Source organism: Panthera tigris, chromosome D4, assembly GCF_018350195.1.
Source record: "Panthera tigris isolate Pti1 chromosome D4, P.tigris_Pti1_mat1.1, whole genome shotgun sequence".
Classification (NCBI taxonomy): Eukaryota; Metazoa; Chordata; class Mammalia; order Carnivora; family Felidae; genus Panthera; species Panthera tigris.
In genome coordinates this window covers 54,602,340-54,619,836 of record NC_056672.1, presented here as the reverse complement: position 1 = coordinate 54,619,836, position 17,497 = coordinate 54,602,340, and positions in this window count along the sequence as shown.

Below are 17,497 nucleotides of genomic sequence, written 5' to 3'. Positions count from 1 at the left end.
TCAAGCCCCACATCAGGCTGTCTGCTGTCAGCACAGACCCCACTTCAGATACTCTGTCCCCCTCTCTCGCTGCTCCTCCCTCGCTCATGCTCTCTCTCAAAAATAAATAAACATTAAAAAAAAACACATACGAGGCAAGAATAGCAAGTAATTGTATAGTACATACTATGTTCTAGACACAAGGTAGTGCCCATATAACTCCTTTATTATGCATCTTCTATATTCCTCAGAGATGATGATGATGATGATGATGATGATGATTATGATTCTCCTTTTTAGGAATGAAGAAACTGATACAAAAAGAAATTAAATGATTTACCTGAAATCTGTGAGATAGTAATAGGTAGTAACCTTTGGGACTAGGGGTCCCAAATCCAAGCATTCTGTGTTCTCAACTCCTATATGGCTTTACCGCTTACATATATAAGTAATGGTTTAGTGTTCAGCATCCTGGGGATTAGAACAGGAAGAGAAAGACATAGTTTTTGTTGAAAACTTTTGCTTGCTAATTTCTCACTATTCCTCCTCTTTTCAAAACAGGTTGGCACAACCTCAGTTGTGGAGTCTCTTCTCCACCCACATTGGGCTTATAATCACTTGTCCAATCTGGTGAAACATGAAGAATGCCCTCAGATGAACCAGGTAAGGAAAATGTATGTGTGTGTGTGTGTGTGTGGGAGGGGAGGTAGGGAGCTCCAGGCAGATAGGCCCTACTCTTGAGATCCATAAGAAGTGTCTATTTTATGACTATTGTATTCTACACAATATACCAAACACATGTGGTAGCTCAATAATGCAAACTCAAGTTGGCAGTTTTGTTCTTTTTAAAAAATAAATGTTATGAATGAAAACACTTTGTCAAAATCTTCTCTGCACCTATCAGAATTTGTTGGAGGCAAGTGTACACATGACCGTATGTGACACTTCTCTTGTACAAGTTCCCTTTCTGCTTTCTCTCCAGACACCCAACAAAATTCTCTTTTCTCCATAATATATGAGATAGTGAAATTGCTGGTGACATTTTGCAATATGGTATGACAACTGGTGAGTTTGGAAAATGATGATGTAATGGAATTAGCTAAAACTGCTGAAATTCTTATTTTCCCCCATGGAACTCTGCCAGCCTTTTGTTTTCTGTGATTCTGCAGAAATAACATGAAATAAAATTGGACTTTCTCATCAGTTGGGGAAATTGCAGCTCGTGTTTATCTAGTCGTTATGACATGCAAAATATTTTCTCATGGCTTGGAATTAGAAGGGAGTCAGATGAAATTGTGACTATTTGTTGAAGTTCTTGAAAAAGCTTTTAAATGGTAGGGAAATGCAAGTGGTAAATAAACAGCCATTAGGAAATCATGTAGAGGGGAGTTCCCAGAAAGTGAAGGATGTGGGGAAATCAGAGAGGGTATTGGTGACAGAGAGATAGGAGCCTACATGGCAATGGTGATAATAAAGTAGTGAAAATGATGCTTTTCCAAATACCAAGTACCGTCCCACATTTTCAAAGATGTGGAGTGATCTGAGTACCGAGAACATTTAATTGTGAGAAACGTTTAACTACAGTGTTCGCCTCATGATACAAGCTCCAGTTCTATAGGTCTTGCTCATACAGCCCAATGGCCAGCACCTCTAAAACCCTTAAAACCTTCATTTTAATGGCACCAATTCTCTCTTTATCCAGGCACCCATCTCTGACTCAAACTGCTGGCAAACCAGACCAATTTTTTCTTGTGTCTGTAGGAAATGGGCAGCTTGAACCATCTTGACTTTCTATGTCCCACTTCTCATCCAGTTTCAACTGGGTCTGACTGGAAAGGAAAGCCTACCAGTGCCACAATGCAGCCAGGCCCATGGATGTGGGCATGACGATAGGAGAAGGACCAAATCTTTCAAAGGCTCTTGTCTGAGACACATAGGCCTAGCTGAGGAGCAGTATTCTCTGCTGAGCTGAGAGCTGGGCACCCCAGGGAAATCCATGGCAAGAGTCCTCTAGAAATGGAAGAGGAATAGGTTTGATAGGCTGGGCACTTTGAGTTGGGGGGGGGTACTGGGTAGCAATCTTATATTTTTCTGATTACACAAGAAAATCTTTTGGCATATTCAAATTCATGCCTAATCAGTGCACAGAGATAGACAGGAGGTCTTAAACTGGGATGTATGAAATCTCTGCAATTATACATAAAGCTGTGTATGTGTGCATGTGTGCATGTGTGTGTGAGTGTATGTAAATATCTTCCAGAAAAGAGAATCCCTCTTTTCTGCTGGCTTCTCAAAGGAATTTGTAGCACCTCCTCCACCCCCACTGTCACCAAAGTTAAAAAACAGTGACTTAAGGAGATTTCAGAATTTTGAGCTGAAATGAATCTTGGATGGTATTTAGTTCATTTTTGCCCCTCTTTTAAATTTTCAGAGATAATAACTTGAGTCTAATTAACATGTGATGTTTCGTAAACATTGAAGACTCTAGGCCTTTCTCTTTCAAAACACCTTCCAGATGGTTCTTGGAAAATGCATCATGATGACCCGGTTCTTGGAAAATGCATCATGATGACCCAGAGTAGGGCTCTGAGTGGTGGAGTGACTATCTATCCATATGTGTCAGAAAGACTGATGAAGGAGTGGCAGACACATTGTTGTCCTCTGATTTATCTTCATTTCTCATTGGAGCACAAAGATGGGGTTTTGTGGTTTAGTACCTCAAGTCCCTCCGTTTCAGAGGGAACTGATGAGCTTTATTCTTACTATAAGAACCTGGCATATTCCCACCAAATGATTTCACTATGGTGATTTTCATGGCGCAATCTTCTCCTGAACATTTACACATTTATTTCTTTTACTTTTCTGCTTAAAGCAGCTCACAGATGCATAATTCAAGATGATTATAGTTGGAAAAAAAATCTCATCTGTTCAACACCAATATTGAAAAAGGAATCAGCTTGACACTTGGCACCCTTCACTACAGCTGGGTTCACTCTCCCCAAGCCCAATGTTTTCGTGCAGTGAATGGAAGTTATAGATGAAGAGCAGATTGAAAGCTGCAGAATTCTAATTTCCACACAAGATTGATCTAGGGTGAGACGGGAAGCAGGAGAATAGTCAGTTGATTCTTTTAATAGGTAGGTCAGAAATGAGGCCTTCTTTTTAAAAAGTAGAATAGAAAGAACTTGGCAACCATTGGCTGTAAGGATGGTCTTTGGAGGGGGGAGATTAAGAATGACTGCCAGGCTTCTGACTTGGCCACTGGGGACACACAGAAGGAAGGGCTTTGGGGAGAAATAAATGAGACCCATTTTGGATATGTTGCCTCTGGATCGAGGTGAGGAATTTAGTGTTCAGTTCAACATGGGAGTCTGAACCTCTAGGCAGAGGGTTGGGCTGGAGATATGGTTTGAGAATCATCAGAATATCTATAGCCTATATACCTACAGGAAATTAGAGAAAAGAATTTCAAAAATGAAAGCAGACAGTGTTGCCAAATATTTCAGAGAAGTCAAGTATGAAAGAATGAGCTACCCCACTGGCTTTAGCAATGGGAAAGTCACTGATGACTTTAGGATAAGAAGTTCCTGTAGATTTTTGGGACGGGAGCCAAATCATATTTGGTGCAGGATAGTATGGACAGCAAAGAAGTGGCAAAGTTGAATGGAGATGACTCCAGAGGCCTGGAGGTGAAGAGAAAAATATAAACAGTGATAGCTGGAGAAAGCAGGCAGGATGGTGGGAATTTTATTTATTATTTTTTAGAAGAGACTTGAACATGATTAAGTGATGATATGATGAAACCAGAAGGAAGAAGTTGAAGAAACAGAACAAATGAATCATTGGTAGAACAAATTCCTGGATGGAAATGGGGAAGAGTAAATTCAAGAGAACTGTGGTGAATATTGGCCTTGAAGCACACATCCTCCAAGTCATTAGGGAAGGATGGATATAGGTGCAGATAAACTTGTGAGTGGGGGGTGGAGACCTGAGGGACCTCATACTGGTCATTTCAATCTCATCAGTTAAAGAAAGTAGGGCACGGGGCACCCGGGTGGCTCAGTAGGTTAAATGTCCAACTTTGCCTCAGGTCATGATCTCATGGTTTATGAATTTGAGCCCTGCATCTGGCCCTCTGCTGTCAGCACAGAGCCTGCTTCGGATCCTCTGTCCCCCTCTCTCCCTGCCCTCCCCCCACTGGCTCGCTCTCTTCCTTTCTCACTCTCTCTCTCCCTCTCTCACTCTCTCTCTCTCTCTCAAAATAAATAAACTTTTAATTTTTTTAATGTTGACTTATTTTTAAGAGAGAGAGGAGAGACAGAGCACAAGTGGGGGAAGGACAGAGAGAGGGAGACACAGAATCTGAAGTAGGCTCCAGGCTCTGAGCTTGTCAGTACAGAGCCCGATGGGAGGCTCGAACTCACAAACCACGAGATCACGATCTGAGCCAAAGTCAGACACTTAACCGACTGAGCCACCCAGGTGCCCCCAAAATAAATAAATAAACTTTAAAAAATTACAAAAAAATAAAGTGGGGATACTTGAGGTGGGCTAAGGAGCATTAGAAAAGTGGCAAAAGTTTGGATGTACCATGGAGAAGAAGAGAAAAAGGAAACTGACTAGGGAAACAGACAAGGTTGACCAGAAGCACTGGGGACCAGATGAGACTGGAAATCCTAAGCCTACAGTAGAACCAATCCACCCAGCCATGTGTATTTCTTTAAATCTTGGCTACCAGTGTGCAGAGCTGGAGAAGTTAAATATGTTTGGGTTAATCCAGGGTTGGGGATTATAAAACAGAAATAACAGCAGGGCAAAGGGATGAAGAAGTTGGGTTTTCTAGGTAGAAAGTAGCTGAAGTGATGAACCATGGGATCTGGGCAGGAGAGGGAAGGATGAAGCAGGAAAGGACTGATGTAAAGTGAAAGGCTGAGATAAAATTAAATATGCATGTTGCTGAAGATCTTGTGAAGATTAGAGAATAGATAGAGTCAGAGGAGGGTTGGAAAGATCTAGAAAGACAGGATAGTATGGTCAGAGAATGCTTCCATTAAAAATTGTTTTTCAAAACACTTTACTTCTATTTCCACATTGTAGTGTAAAATTTAAAAGTGCATTACAAATGAAAATACAAATGTCTGGTAAATTATTTATTTTGTATTGTCTATGCCTTAGGCTCTCTTCTATGTGATAATCCCATTCTCTTCATTGAAATTGGAAAATGTGAACCAGGTCTAAGAGTATTATTTCTCTAATACTTTAATCATTTTATATGTACAGTGATATTATATTTTTATTTTAAATATAGGATCTTGGGAAAGACGCCAGTGTTTTCTATTTCAGCAGTCACAGCAGCTGTTACAAGCATAATCAAGCCTTTAGTATGTGTGTTTTCTCTGGCTTTGTACTTTCCCCTAAATATAAGTAGATTTTGGAAAAATTTAACCTATAAACCTCGAGAGGACAGATCACATCAGTAGATCCGACATGACAAGTGACTAATGGCAACAAAGTGGACCCATGGAATGCTGGAGAGGCTGTGCATACCACTGTGACCTAGACTGGAAACTGAATCCGAAACTCAGTTAGATCTGTATAGGTTAGGTTAGATGAGCATTGCATGGAAATAAAGCATAGGTGGCCTCCATTCCATCTAAGGCTGCTTCTGCTGTAAATTAGAAGAGATGTTAAGTATCAGGTGTGTGAGTAATTTGAACATAGTTCAGTAAGAACAAAAATATTTCATTTGTTATGCCTCATTTTGCTCAAGTATGTGTTTAGGAAGTTTGAAGATTGGGTTGAAGATGCAAACAACAATATGGGTAATGAATTAGAATCCTATTTGCAGAGAAAATTGCCCTAAGACATTTTATTAGTCAGGAGGACTAAAGTGCTTCTCAAGAATCCTATTCAGTTGTCTTATAATTAAACGGAATAAAGATGGAGTTGACACATATGATGACCACCAAGGTCTCAGGAAAAATAGCACCCCTCAAAAAAGAGCAAGGATTTATCATTGGGGCTATCCACACAGAAGATTCTAGTTCCTTTGCCAAGTGTATTCCTACAAGATTAAAAATAGGGACAGTGTCTTGTCCGTTTTAAATGGACGTAGTTAAATGGCAGGAAGGTCTGTTATCTCCCTTCCTTATCTCCCTTCCTTTGGTGAAGGTTGTGTCTCCTGACATTAATGTCATCTAATTCCCATGCTTTTACTCCACGCTCATCAAACCACCTGCTAATGGTAATTTGCCTTCCTATGTAGACTTTTCTAAAAAAGAGCAACTCCCTGGCATGCTGACATGAATATTCCAGTTTGCTTAGCAGTTCTGTCTTTCCTTGTAATTAATGACATAACATTCTAGTTTATTTACCAGTCTCTTGTGAGATGGCTAATTAGGGTGAGTTGCTGCCCCTCGTTCTGATGAATTCGGGAAGGAAAATGTGAATTTCACATTTAAAGAAAACAAGCAGGCCCAGACTCTACAAAAGCACTGCCTCTCAGAGAAGCCCCACGTGGCAAACCTCTCTCTGACATCTTTTCTGTTTCAACAAATACCACATATGCCTTCTGCAATCACGCCCTGTTAGGCCTTATTCCAGTTTCTCTGCCTAGAATTCCACTAAGTTGTCTGTAGTTCAGGTAACCTTGATCTTGATGAAGGGCTTTGTTGTGAGGCAATGAGGCTTAAACTTCAGTCTCATCCAGATGCTTGTGAAAATGCTTATTCTAGGCTTCCCCACAGCAGATCTAGGTAGGGTCGGAATGTGCATTTTTAACATGACTGATTCTGATACACAGTCAATAGACCACATCAGGAGAAAGGGCTTTAGACTGGGGGTGCTAACTCATTTGTGGCTATGGGCACTAACAAGGGATATTTTCTGTTCTTGGGAGACTTGGGTGCCTCCCCCCACCAGAGTGAACTTTGATGCACCCCGGGGAAGGGGTGTGGGATGAAACAAAGCCAGTGTGGAGTAACAAATGAGAGAAACAAAATGGCAGCAGCCTGGGAAAGAGGCCGGAAGGCTTTCCGTTGCCACTTCCAGTGGAAGCTGACTGCTCATGAATGAGGTGGTTTGTCTGCCACACAAGTTGGGTCTGCTGCACACTCCCTTGAGCAGAAGCCAATTTCAGGTTTGAAGGGGTGCTTACCTTAGTTTGGCAAAGACTGCTTTGACCAGCCAGGGGCATATACTCCCCAGGCTGCCTCAAATGATGGTGGCAGCATGTTGTGTTCAAAATGTGTATGTCGTTGTAAGACTTCTTTCTCTTGTCCTAGAGGTCAACAATATTGGAATTTCTCATCCGTATTTAGTGCTGGAAATCTTTTATTAACTGGCATATCTTATCTGGAGGATCATAGACTGCTAGACCTAGGGCTTAATTCACGGAGTATGGCTGAGCTCCTCCTCCTTTTAAAGATGCAGAGAGGCGCCTGAGTGGCTCAGTCTGTTAAGTGTCTGACTCTTGGTTTCGGCTCAGATCATGATCTCACAGTTTTGTGAGTTCGAGCCCCACATCAGGCTCCAAGTTGACAGTGTGGAGCCTGCTTGGGATTCTCTGTCTCCCTCTCTCTGCCCCTCCCCCACTTGTGCTATCTCTGTCTCTCTCAAAATAAATAAATAAACTTAAAAAAAATTTTTTAAAGGGGTGCCTGGGTGGTTCCGTCAGTTGAGCATCCGACTTCAGCTCAGATCGTCTCACGGTTCATGGGTTTGAGCCCCGCGTTGGGCTCTGTGCTGACAGCTCAGAGCCTGGAGCCTGCTTCAGATTCTGTCTCTGTCTCTGTCTCTCTCTCTCTCTGCTCCTCCCCCATTCATGCTCGGTTTGTCTGTCTGTCTCTCTCAAAAATAAAAAATAAGCATAAAAAATATATAAGAACATTTTTTAAAGATGCAGAAACCAAGGCAGAGGGAGGATGAGCAGTTCACCGAAGTCCAACAGCCTCATAGAAGAGCAGCTGGGACTGGAAGTAGGTCTCTTGACATTAGTGCAGAGCACTGTGCTGCCTGCTCCCAAACCACAGCCTCGAAACAAGTGCCTGCTGAATCAGCACAGACCAGTTAGATATATTGATTTGATAACTGCTTAAGCATATTTTATCATACAGATAGCAGACACTATTAGCTGCTTTACATTTCGATTTCATCTGTTTAACCCTATATAATTCCTCGCTTCCTTAAGCAACCCATTTTTTTAAAACAGTGATACTTCTAAGTCAGCATTCCTCCTCAACTAAGTACAATTGCCATCTAGTGGTTCAAAGATAGCAATAAAATTCTCTGCAAAAGCTTTGTATGTAGGCCAAAGGAACCAGAGAATTTTTACAACCTGGAAGAGATCCTTCTGGATCTTCATGTCTGACACTCTCATGTTGCAAGTAAGAAAATGGGCTCTAGAGGGGAAAGCAACTCGCTGGAGGAGGCAGGGGCACCCTTGACCACACTGAGTACATGACATGAGGATTGCCTGGCCCCACCCTCTTGCAGGGTGGATGTGCTCCTGGAGGGCAGGGAGGTGGGTGCACTTGGGGTTCCAGAGTACCTGGCCCAGGGCCTGATGCACAGTAGCGCCTGCTGTATGTGTGTGGTGGGTGAGTGGGTCCTCCGTGACCAGACTCGTGTCACTAGCCTCTTTGTCTTTCTCCATGGTGCCATCAAGCCAAAGCAGTTGTTCCCACAAAGGAGGCTTCATCAATGTGGTGTTGGTGGCCGGACTGAAGCCTGCATTAGCTGAGTCAACTGAAGTGTGCCATGCCTTCCAGTTGGCACAGTGTGCTCTCTGCCTCACCTTTGAGCCACATGCTTCTGCACCCTTTCTGGTTGAGCATCTCTTGCCCAGGATACTTTTGTGTTCAGAGTAAATTTCCTGACAGGCAGCAAATCTAAGCATCCCCTGCCAGAAGTGAGGTGAGCACTCAGGGCCTCATCCCCTTCTATTTATAACATGTGTTGGTCAGGCAGTCCCAAAAAGGGTGCTCAGGGCAGAGCGTGGAACCCACTTGAACTCCAAAAGGAGGCCCGTGCAGGATGGCTCCACAGGGGTTGAGAATGGGCAAGCGCTTTAAATGGCTGCAGATGGTGAGGGTGTCAGGGTGGCAGACTGTGGGTGGAAGTTTTCTTTGTATTCCAAATAGGCTGAGGATTTTCTTTTATTCACTGAAACTTTCTGGAGGAAAATGGGGACAGGGAGAGTGGTAGGCATAGGTAGCCCCTGTGGGGAGGGTTTTGTATCCTAGGGTCCATGGTGAGCTTCCAAAGGGGGATGAGTTCTGAAGCCCTGGAATTGTGCACACAATTTGGTGTCTATGTATGTTTTTTGGACAAAGGTCTCTATCTTTTGTAAGCTACTCAAAGGAGTCTATGATCCAATCATATGAAGGACCACCAGTGTACAGAGCAAATCCATCTCCAAACTCTTTGAAATGAACCATATTTTTGTCTCATTCTAGAAAAGAAGATTCAGCCATAGTTGTTCTTTTCTCTTACCAGTATTCTCATCCATATCTGATGTCATTTTTTAAAGGGTGTGTGTACACCTTTTAAAACAAGTATATGGTAAAAGAAAACAAGTCTATAAGTAAAATCCTACTGTCTTTACTGTCTTTTATAATGGGCACATAACTGAGTCCCAAACTGAGATATGCATGAAATATGCATTTCTTTTACTTTTCTAAAATTCAAATTATTTTCTATTTTGAACCCCTATTTCTTCCATGTGGCAGAGACTTAATCTCTGTGTTTGGGATTTTCTGTTTCTCTCTCTGTCCCAGGGGACTGACTGTGTGTCAATTCTGGGGTGCTTACCTAGAACCAAGGCACCTACCTAGGACTGAGATGAGTGTAATGGGAGATATCTGTCTTTTATGTCACTTGTATACAAAGTCATATGCTGAGATCCATCCTTGATCCCATTGAGTCTTTGGCTGTGGGACCACATGTGTTACCACTGAGCTTTCTATCTTTTGGTCCTGGTCCTGGCAGACCTCCCTGCTATCTTCATGGTGAGTCCCTGGGGCTGTGTGTGGCTCTGCCTGCCAGAGCTAAGGCTCTGTGGTCTTGCTTCTTTCCAGGACCCTTTGATCTAGGAAAGAGGATGCTTTGGACCTCTCTTTGAGATCCAAATTTACCAGGTCTTCCGATTTGTTTTTCAAGAAGAAGCTGGACATTTTCACTTTTTGTAAACCTTTCTGATTTTAAATGTTGGCAGTTAATTCATTTTGAAAGAAAGCCACTGAGGATGAAAAAAAAAAAACCACCACAAAAAACAAACACCTTTCCATGGCCTAGTTTTGCCCCTCTGGCCACCATTTTGCAGCCTCTGCCCTAAAGGCTTAGACTTAAGGAAATCAAAACAGGGAAGACACCATGTTTCTGCTTTCAAATGTGTCGCAACTCCCCAAGGCAGTAAGCACAGGATTGCCTACCTACTGGAATAGGAGAGAAGGGCAGAGGGGAGAGATCTGGGGGCAAAGCATTAGTTAACATTTCAAAAGTCTTATCTTTCTACACTTTGATATTGAGCTTATAAAGACAGGTTCTGTGTTTTAAAAAACAAACTTCTTGGGGTGCCTGGGTGGCTCACTCAGTTAAATGGATGACTTTGGCTCAGGTCATGATCTGATGCTTTGTGAGTTCAAGCCCCGTATCCGCTCTCTGCTGTCAGCACAGATCCTGCTTTAGATCCTCTATTTCCCTGTCTCTCTACCCTTTCCCGGCTCTCTCTCTCTCTCTCTCAAGAATAAATAAAAACATTTAAAAATAAATAAATAAAAAATAAACTTCTATATCTAGGGGAAAAAAGGATTAATCTTGCACAATATATTTTCAATAAAGTAATCATGTTCAGTAAATGCTTTCGGTTATAGCAATTATAGAATTTTATATTGGGTTTCCTAGTGATTGTTTAATCCAATTCCTGAGACTGGATTAAATAAATGAGACAACTGAAGCCTACAGAGGTGAGTTTGTTTTGGTCACCTAACAAGTCACTATCAGCCAGACTTATAGACTCTCAGGTCTTTCTTTCTAGTACCTCCTTGTGGACAAGCTAAGGACCAGAGGATTGTATCCTGCTTGAGGTGGGCATAGGGTGTGGCATGGAAATGGAGATGATGCTGGAATGCAGTGCTCAAACTCAAGGAGGGAAGACCCAGGAGGCCATGGCCCCAGGAGAAGTCAAGTCAAAGGGACTAACAACCTATTTTAATTTTCATTAAAATTTGAGAAGTGCTATTTTGGCCTAATAGGTCTCTCCCTTGGCTGTGGTTTAGAGTTGTTTAGAGCCTGAAGAGCTTTAAAATTTAAATTTTAAACTTTCATGGAAGCCTGTGCTCTACCCCTAAAGATTCTGATTTAATGAATCTAGTGGTAGGGTCAAGGTATCTGTAGTTGGAAAGGCTCTCTTGGTGATCTTCATGTGCAACAAGGTAGAGAATGACTGCTCCAGCCACACACAACCACCACCACTTTCAAACATAATACACCCACCCTCCCTGTGCACTTGCTGTCCTCTTAGCCTGCAACAAGACTTATTCTTCAAAATCCAGGTTATAGAACCTCTTTTGGGAAGAGGTCCCTGAAGCTTCCCCCAGCAGAGTTACCTACTCCCCTCTTTGTGTACCCTCCTGTAGATAGATCATATAAGTGTAAATATGTATTTTCATGTCTCTTTATCTTACTAGGGAAAGCTAAGCTGTGAGTATTTTTGGAGCAGAGAATCTGGTTTATTTACTTGTTTTAAAACTGCAGAGCCTAGCTTTTGTTGGTTCTCTGTATCTGGTTCTTTCACTCTTTTAGTGATTGAATGCCCAAATTAGTTAAGTCAAGGTTTTAGAACCAAGCAAGTATCCTTCAGATGTTCTCAGTCCCCCAATCATCCCCACCAGAAAATGATCTCCAACTCTGCCAACTCTTAACTGTCTCAAAGAAAGCAAAAGACAGCAAACAACAAACATCACAAACAGATGTGTGCATAATATACATGTCGTGACTATTTCAAGAAGGAATAGTTGGGAACAGATTGTATGATCCATAAGGGTGGGGATTTTTGTTGGTTTTGTTCCTTGCTATATCCCCAATGCCTACAACAGCACCCAGAATCAAGAAAGGGTTAGATTGAATGAATAGATACTGAATAAGTGGTGATTTTAAGATGGCTTTCTTTTCTCCTCCTCCTTTCCCATTTATCATTCATTCCAGTGACACTGGACTTTATTTTGAGTGCTGTGACAGAATGCTGTTTTGAATTGCCAAGATAAGGTCACCAGGACCTTTAAGGATGTTCTGGCTTTGGAAATTTGCTGACCCTGACCACAGTATTTGCAGGCAAAGTGTGAATCAATAGCCAGTAATATCTAAGTGCTTCTTAGAGACCTGACAATCTTACAAACTGACTAATTTTAATAGAGTCATAAGACCCTAACTTTATCATCATTCACCCTCACTTCAACACACACACACACACACACACACACACACACACACACACACACAGAAGATCCTGAGTTACACTGTGCTGTTTACACTGAGCATCACTTGGGGCTTGGTAAACCGAGACCACATTATGTTCTGTCCTTAAGAACTCAGAAGCCCTTCCTGCCAATGGGCTGAATCAGCCATGAATTTGAGCATCTCTTGATGACTGCTTGTCTTGCTGGAGCTGTGACAGAGAATGACAGAATTTTAGAGCTGGAAAGGATCTTAGAGATCATCTGGTTTAACCCTATGAGTTTGATGAATAAGGAGGCTGAGATCCAGAGACATATCACTTGCTCAAAGTAACACAGCTCATTAGCTGCTGCATAAGAGCATCAGCTGGTGCCCAAACTTTTGGTCCCTGGCATTTTCTGTTTACCTTATTACCGGCTCTAGAATCTACCTTATACTGGGTCTAAATCATTTAATGTAGGAATGGCAAGTCATTTTCTGTTCCTTACGATGAAAAAAGACTATAAAAGAGAGTGGTGATCCTTAAAAATCAACTCCTTTAGGTTAAAAGTGAGGTTAGAATGTGTTGAAATACATTGGTCTCAGCTTGAAAGAACAGATGGCTATTTTTTTTTTTTTTGGCTTTCAGCTTAAAGCATTAGTTTTCATTAAAGTTTTTCTTAAAACCAAATTCTTTTTTCCAGATTAGAACTTTACAAAACAGTGTCTTAACCAAGCTGAATTATTCACTGTCCCACAAATGCACCGTATATTTGTAGCATATCCTCTTCCTCCCTAATCCAATTTTTTGTCCTGGCTGATCTCTATGCAGTCACATCCTACGTGTTCTTCCAAATCTAGTTAAATTTCCTCTCCTCTCTAAATGTCCTCTTGACCATCTGCCTTGCCTGGAATAGTATCTTCTTTTTCCCAACTTCTTTAATTTGTGAGAGTATTTAATAACTACATATTCATTTTATTATATGTTAGGAAAATATATTAGTAGCATATCAGACTCATGACTTCATAGCTATTTTTTTAAATATCACAATGATATTTTTTTATATCATTAATGGAAGGATGTATTTGTTATTGCTGCAAAACAAACTACTCCAAAACGTAATGGCTTAAAAAAAGAATGACTCCTGAGCTCATGATTCTGTGGCTTGGCAATTTGAGCTAGATTAAGTTGGTCAGGTTTTTGGTTTTGCTGGGCTGCATATGTCTGTGGTAAGCTGCAGGTTTGCTAAGTGGCTAAGTCTATGGAGGTTGGCTGTCTGTCAGCTAGAGCCCCTTCTTTCTTCTTCACGTGGTCCATCATCCCCTATTAGGTTTGCCACCAGGCTTTTCCTATGGCAGAGCCAGGGGTCCAATAGATACAACAGAAGTATGCAAAGCCTCTTGAGGCCATGAAAAACTGGTATGCCATCACTTCTGCTGCATTATATTGGTTTAAGAAAGTCACAAGGCTAGTTCCCCTCTCTCTACGTGGGAGGGGCTACCAAGTCATATTGTAAGGACACCGATGGGGAGAAGAGCTAGGGAAACTTTGCAATCAATTTATACAAAAGTTGATTTAAATAAAAATGCACTTTGTAGGAGACTATAGTAAAGACCGAAGTTGGTACCTAAGGGGCTGAATGTTTAATCATCTGATATTTAATCATTTACTGTCTTGTAACAATTCTGGTATGACCATCAGTAGCACCAGCCTGAAATGCAGTTGGAATGAGGTATTTCCTTTGTCTTGATCTCTATGATTTGGATTTCTGGAATTCTAGCCCCATCTAAGGCCTCCCTTCAGATCTCAGGATTGGAGTGTGTTTGAGTAGTGGGAGAGGAGTGTGTTAGGTTATAGGAAGATCCCTAATGGATCTTAGAAGGTTGTCTTCCTCCACAGCCTTCTGGCAGTGGATATCATTGAAGTGGAACCTGCATCACTGTCAATGTATCTGGATACCAATGTTGTTAACTTGCTCTTGCATTGCTAGTTTGGGGCAGGGATTCAACATTTTGATTAAGTATTCTGACTTAGCCCTTATGATACAGCCATGTTGAAGCCAGAAACATTTTGCTGGGTCATAAATTACAACAATTAAAATTTCAATTTAAGAAAAAATTAGTAATGTGAAAGCGCACATTTTCATTCTATTCCTGAGCCCTGCCCCAGAGTTGAGACAAGGAGTGGGGGTGAACCAAGCCATATTAAGTGGTTGACAATGACCTAAGAGTCTAACCTGGGCATCAGGCTGAAATGTTAAAATTAAATGAGAATATATTGATGATATGGTTCCAGTGAACTCAGATTTCCATGAGCAACTGCTTAAATTCTAGAAAAATGCAAAGTGACCCAACCTTGCTGAGGGAGACAATATAATCAAGTTGAACTTCAAAAAAGAAGGAAGGAAGCAAGCAAGCAAGCAAGGAAGGAAGAAAGGAAGGAATGGAGGGAGAGAGGAAGGAAAAGAGAAGAGAAAAAAATTCCTCATAGGGAAGACACTCACCTGTTAAGTACTTTCACAAGGAGTGACTGCAAATCACCTGGCACAGTGAGAGACCACAGCAATAGCAATCCTGAGAACGTCCAGCCCATAGTCCCCTCATGACAGTAATGACAGTCAGCCAAAATGCTAAAACTGTTTAATACACCATGGACTAGTTTGCTGGGGCTGCCATGACAAAGTACCACAGACTGGGTGGTTTAGAACAACAGAAACTTACTGTCTCACTGTTCTGGAGGCTCCAAGTCTGAAGTTAAGGTATTGGCAGGGCCACGCTCCCTTTAAAACCTGCGTAAGGATTCCCCCTTGCCTCTTCCAGCTTCTGGTAGTACCAGAAGTTCCTTGTTTACCTGCAAAACTCCCGTCCTCCACCTTCACGTGGCATTCTCCCTATGTCTCTTCACATTGTCCTCCCTAGCGCATATCTGTCTTACTCGGTGTCCAAACTTCCCATTTCTTGTAAGGACACAAGTCATATTGGATTAAGGCTCACTCTAATGAACTATTTTGACTTCATTACTTCTTAAAAAATTCCATTTCCAAATAAGGTCACATTCTGAGGTAGTGGAGGTTAGAACTTCAACATGCCATTTTTAGGGGAACACAACCCATGGCACATGACATGGTGCTATTTGTCTGGAATAATTTATTTTATCATTTAAACTGTAAACTTCCTTGTAAACATGTAAAACTTAAATATGCCTCTCAAGAAGTTGTCTGGTTTAAAAAAAAATCACAAAGGAAATCTATGGAGAAAACAAGAGTTATCAAAAAATTACGAAATGTCTTACTATCAGAAAATCTGGAAAAAACAGTTTTGACCATATTTTAAACTGCATCTATATTTACATGTTATCATATATGGCTGTCACTGGTGAAGATCAAGTGGCCAATGGCTGTCTAATCATAAGAGATGGAAAAACAGTGAAATGAAGGCAATTCCAAGACACTAACTTGTTTTTTTATGGTCAGTATATCTAATAAATGCCTTATCTTTGTAACCCACATATATCTGGAGCCCCATGTGGACCTATCACCCTGTGGTGTTGTATGAATGACAAAATACATCCCAGGATTAGGACAGGAAAGTATAGTTGGAAGTAGTTCATATCTTCTCAGTGCCTTTCGACAAAATGCCAAAGTGGCAGAATATCCTTAATAAATAGTACATGTTCTGGGACAGAATGTTCTCCAGGCATACACACAGCACTCACACATACACATCTGGCACTGGCTTCTGAACTGAATGATTTCCTCTCTCTTTTCTCCTGCAAACTCTTTTAATACCCAACCACGTGGTTGGTCTTCCTCTCTCTCCTTCCCTTCCTGCTTGAGTGCTTTGTTATGGAGAATAACCCAATCTCTCTGATTTCTTTAGGTTTGGTTTATTTTCCCCACAATGTGCTTGTTTCTCAGGTACAACAGAGCAAAGGAGGGTCTGGGCACCTGTCCAGCAGCCGAAATCCACTCTTCTTAGAAGGAAGTTGTAGAGGCTGTGAACACTCAGACAGTATTTTTGTTAGCTGCTTGCATTTCAATATTTTTTGATGGTGTGTCATTTTTCATATAAAGCAAGTGGTATACTCTCTCGCTAATAAAAGTTAATTTCTTTCTGACAGCCATTAGATACCCATTGAACCAATATTTTATTTACTTGCTTATTTTGCATCAATGATGGCTTATTCTTTTATTTATTTTTAATTTTTAAAGTTCAAGTATAATGAAGATACAGTGTTATATTAGTTTCAGGCATGCAATATAATGTTTCAACAATTCTATACATTTCTCAGCACTTATCAAGGGTAAATGCACTCTTGATACCCATTATCTATTTCACATGTCCCTCAACCCACCTCCCCTCTGGCAACTATCTGTTTGTTCTTTGTGTTTGAGAGTCTGGGTTTTTTGTTTGTTTCTCTCTTTGCTGATTTATTTTGTTTCTTAAATTCCATGTGAGTGAAATCATATGGCATTTGTCTTTCTCTGGCTGACTTACTTCACTTAGCATCATACCCTCTGGACCCATCCATTTTGTTGCAAATGGCAAGATTTAATTATTTTTTATGGCTGAGTAATATTCCGTAGTGTGTGTGTGTGTGTGTGTGTGTGTGTGTGTGTGTATATATATATATATATATATATATATATATATATACCACATCTTCTTTATCAGCCCCTCTGTGGGTGGACACTTGGATTGCTTCCGTATCTTGGCTATTGTAAATAATGCTGCCATAAACATAGGGGTGCATATATCTTTTCAAATTAGTGCTTTTGTTTTCTTTGGGTAAAAAGCCAGTAGTGGAATTACTCAATCATATGGTAGTTCTATTTTTAATGTTTTGAGGAACTTCCATACCATTTTCTACAGTGGCTGCACCAGTTTGCATTCCCACCAACAGTGTACGAGGGTTCCTTTTTCTTTATATCCTTGCTAACACTTGCTATTTCTTGTGTTTTTGATTTTAGCTATTCTGACAGGTGTGAAGTGATATCTCATTGTGGTTTTGATTTGCATTTCTCTGATGACTGGTGGTGTTGAGCATCTTTTCATGTGTTTGTTGGCCATCTGTATGAATTCTTTG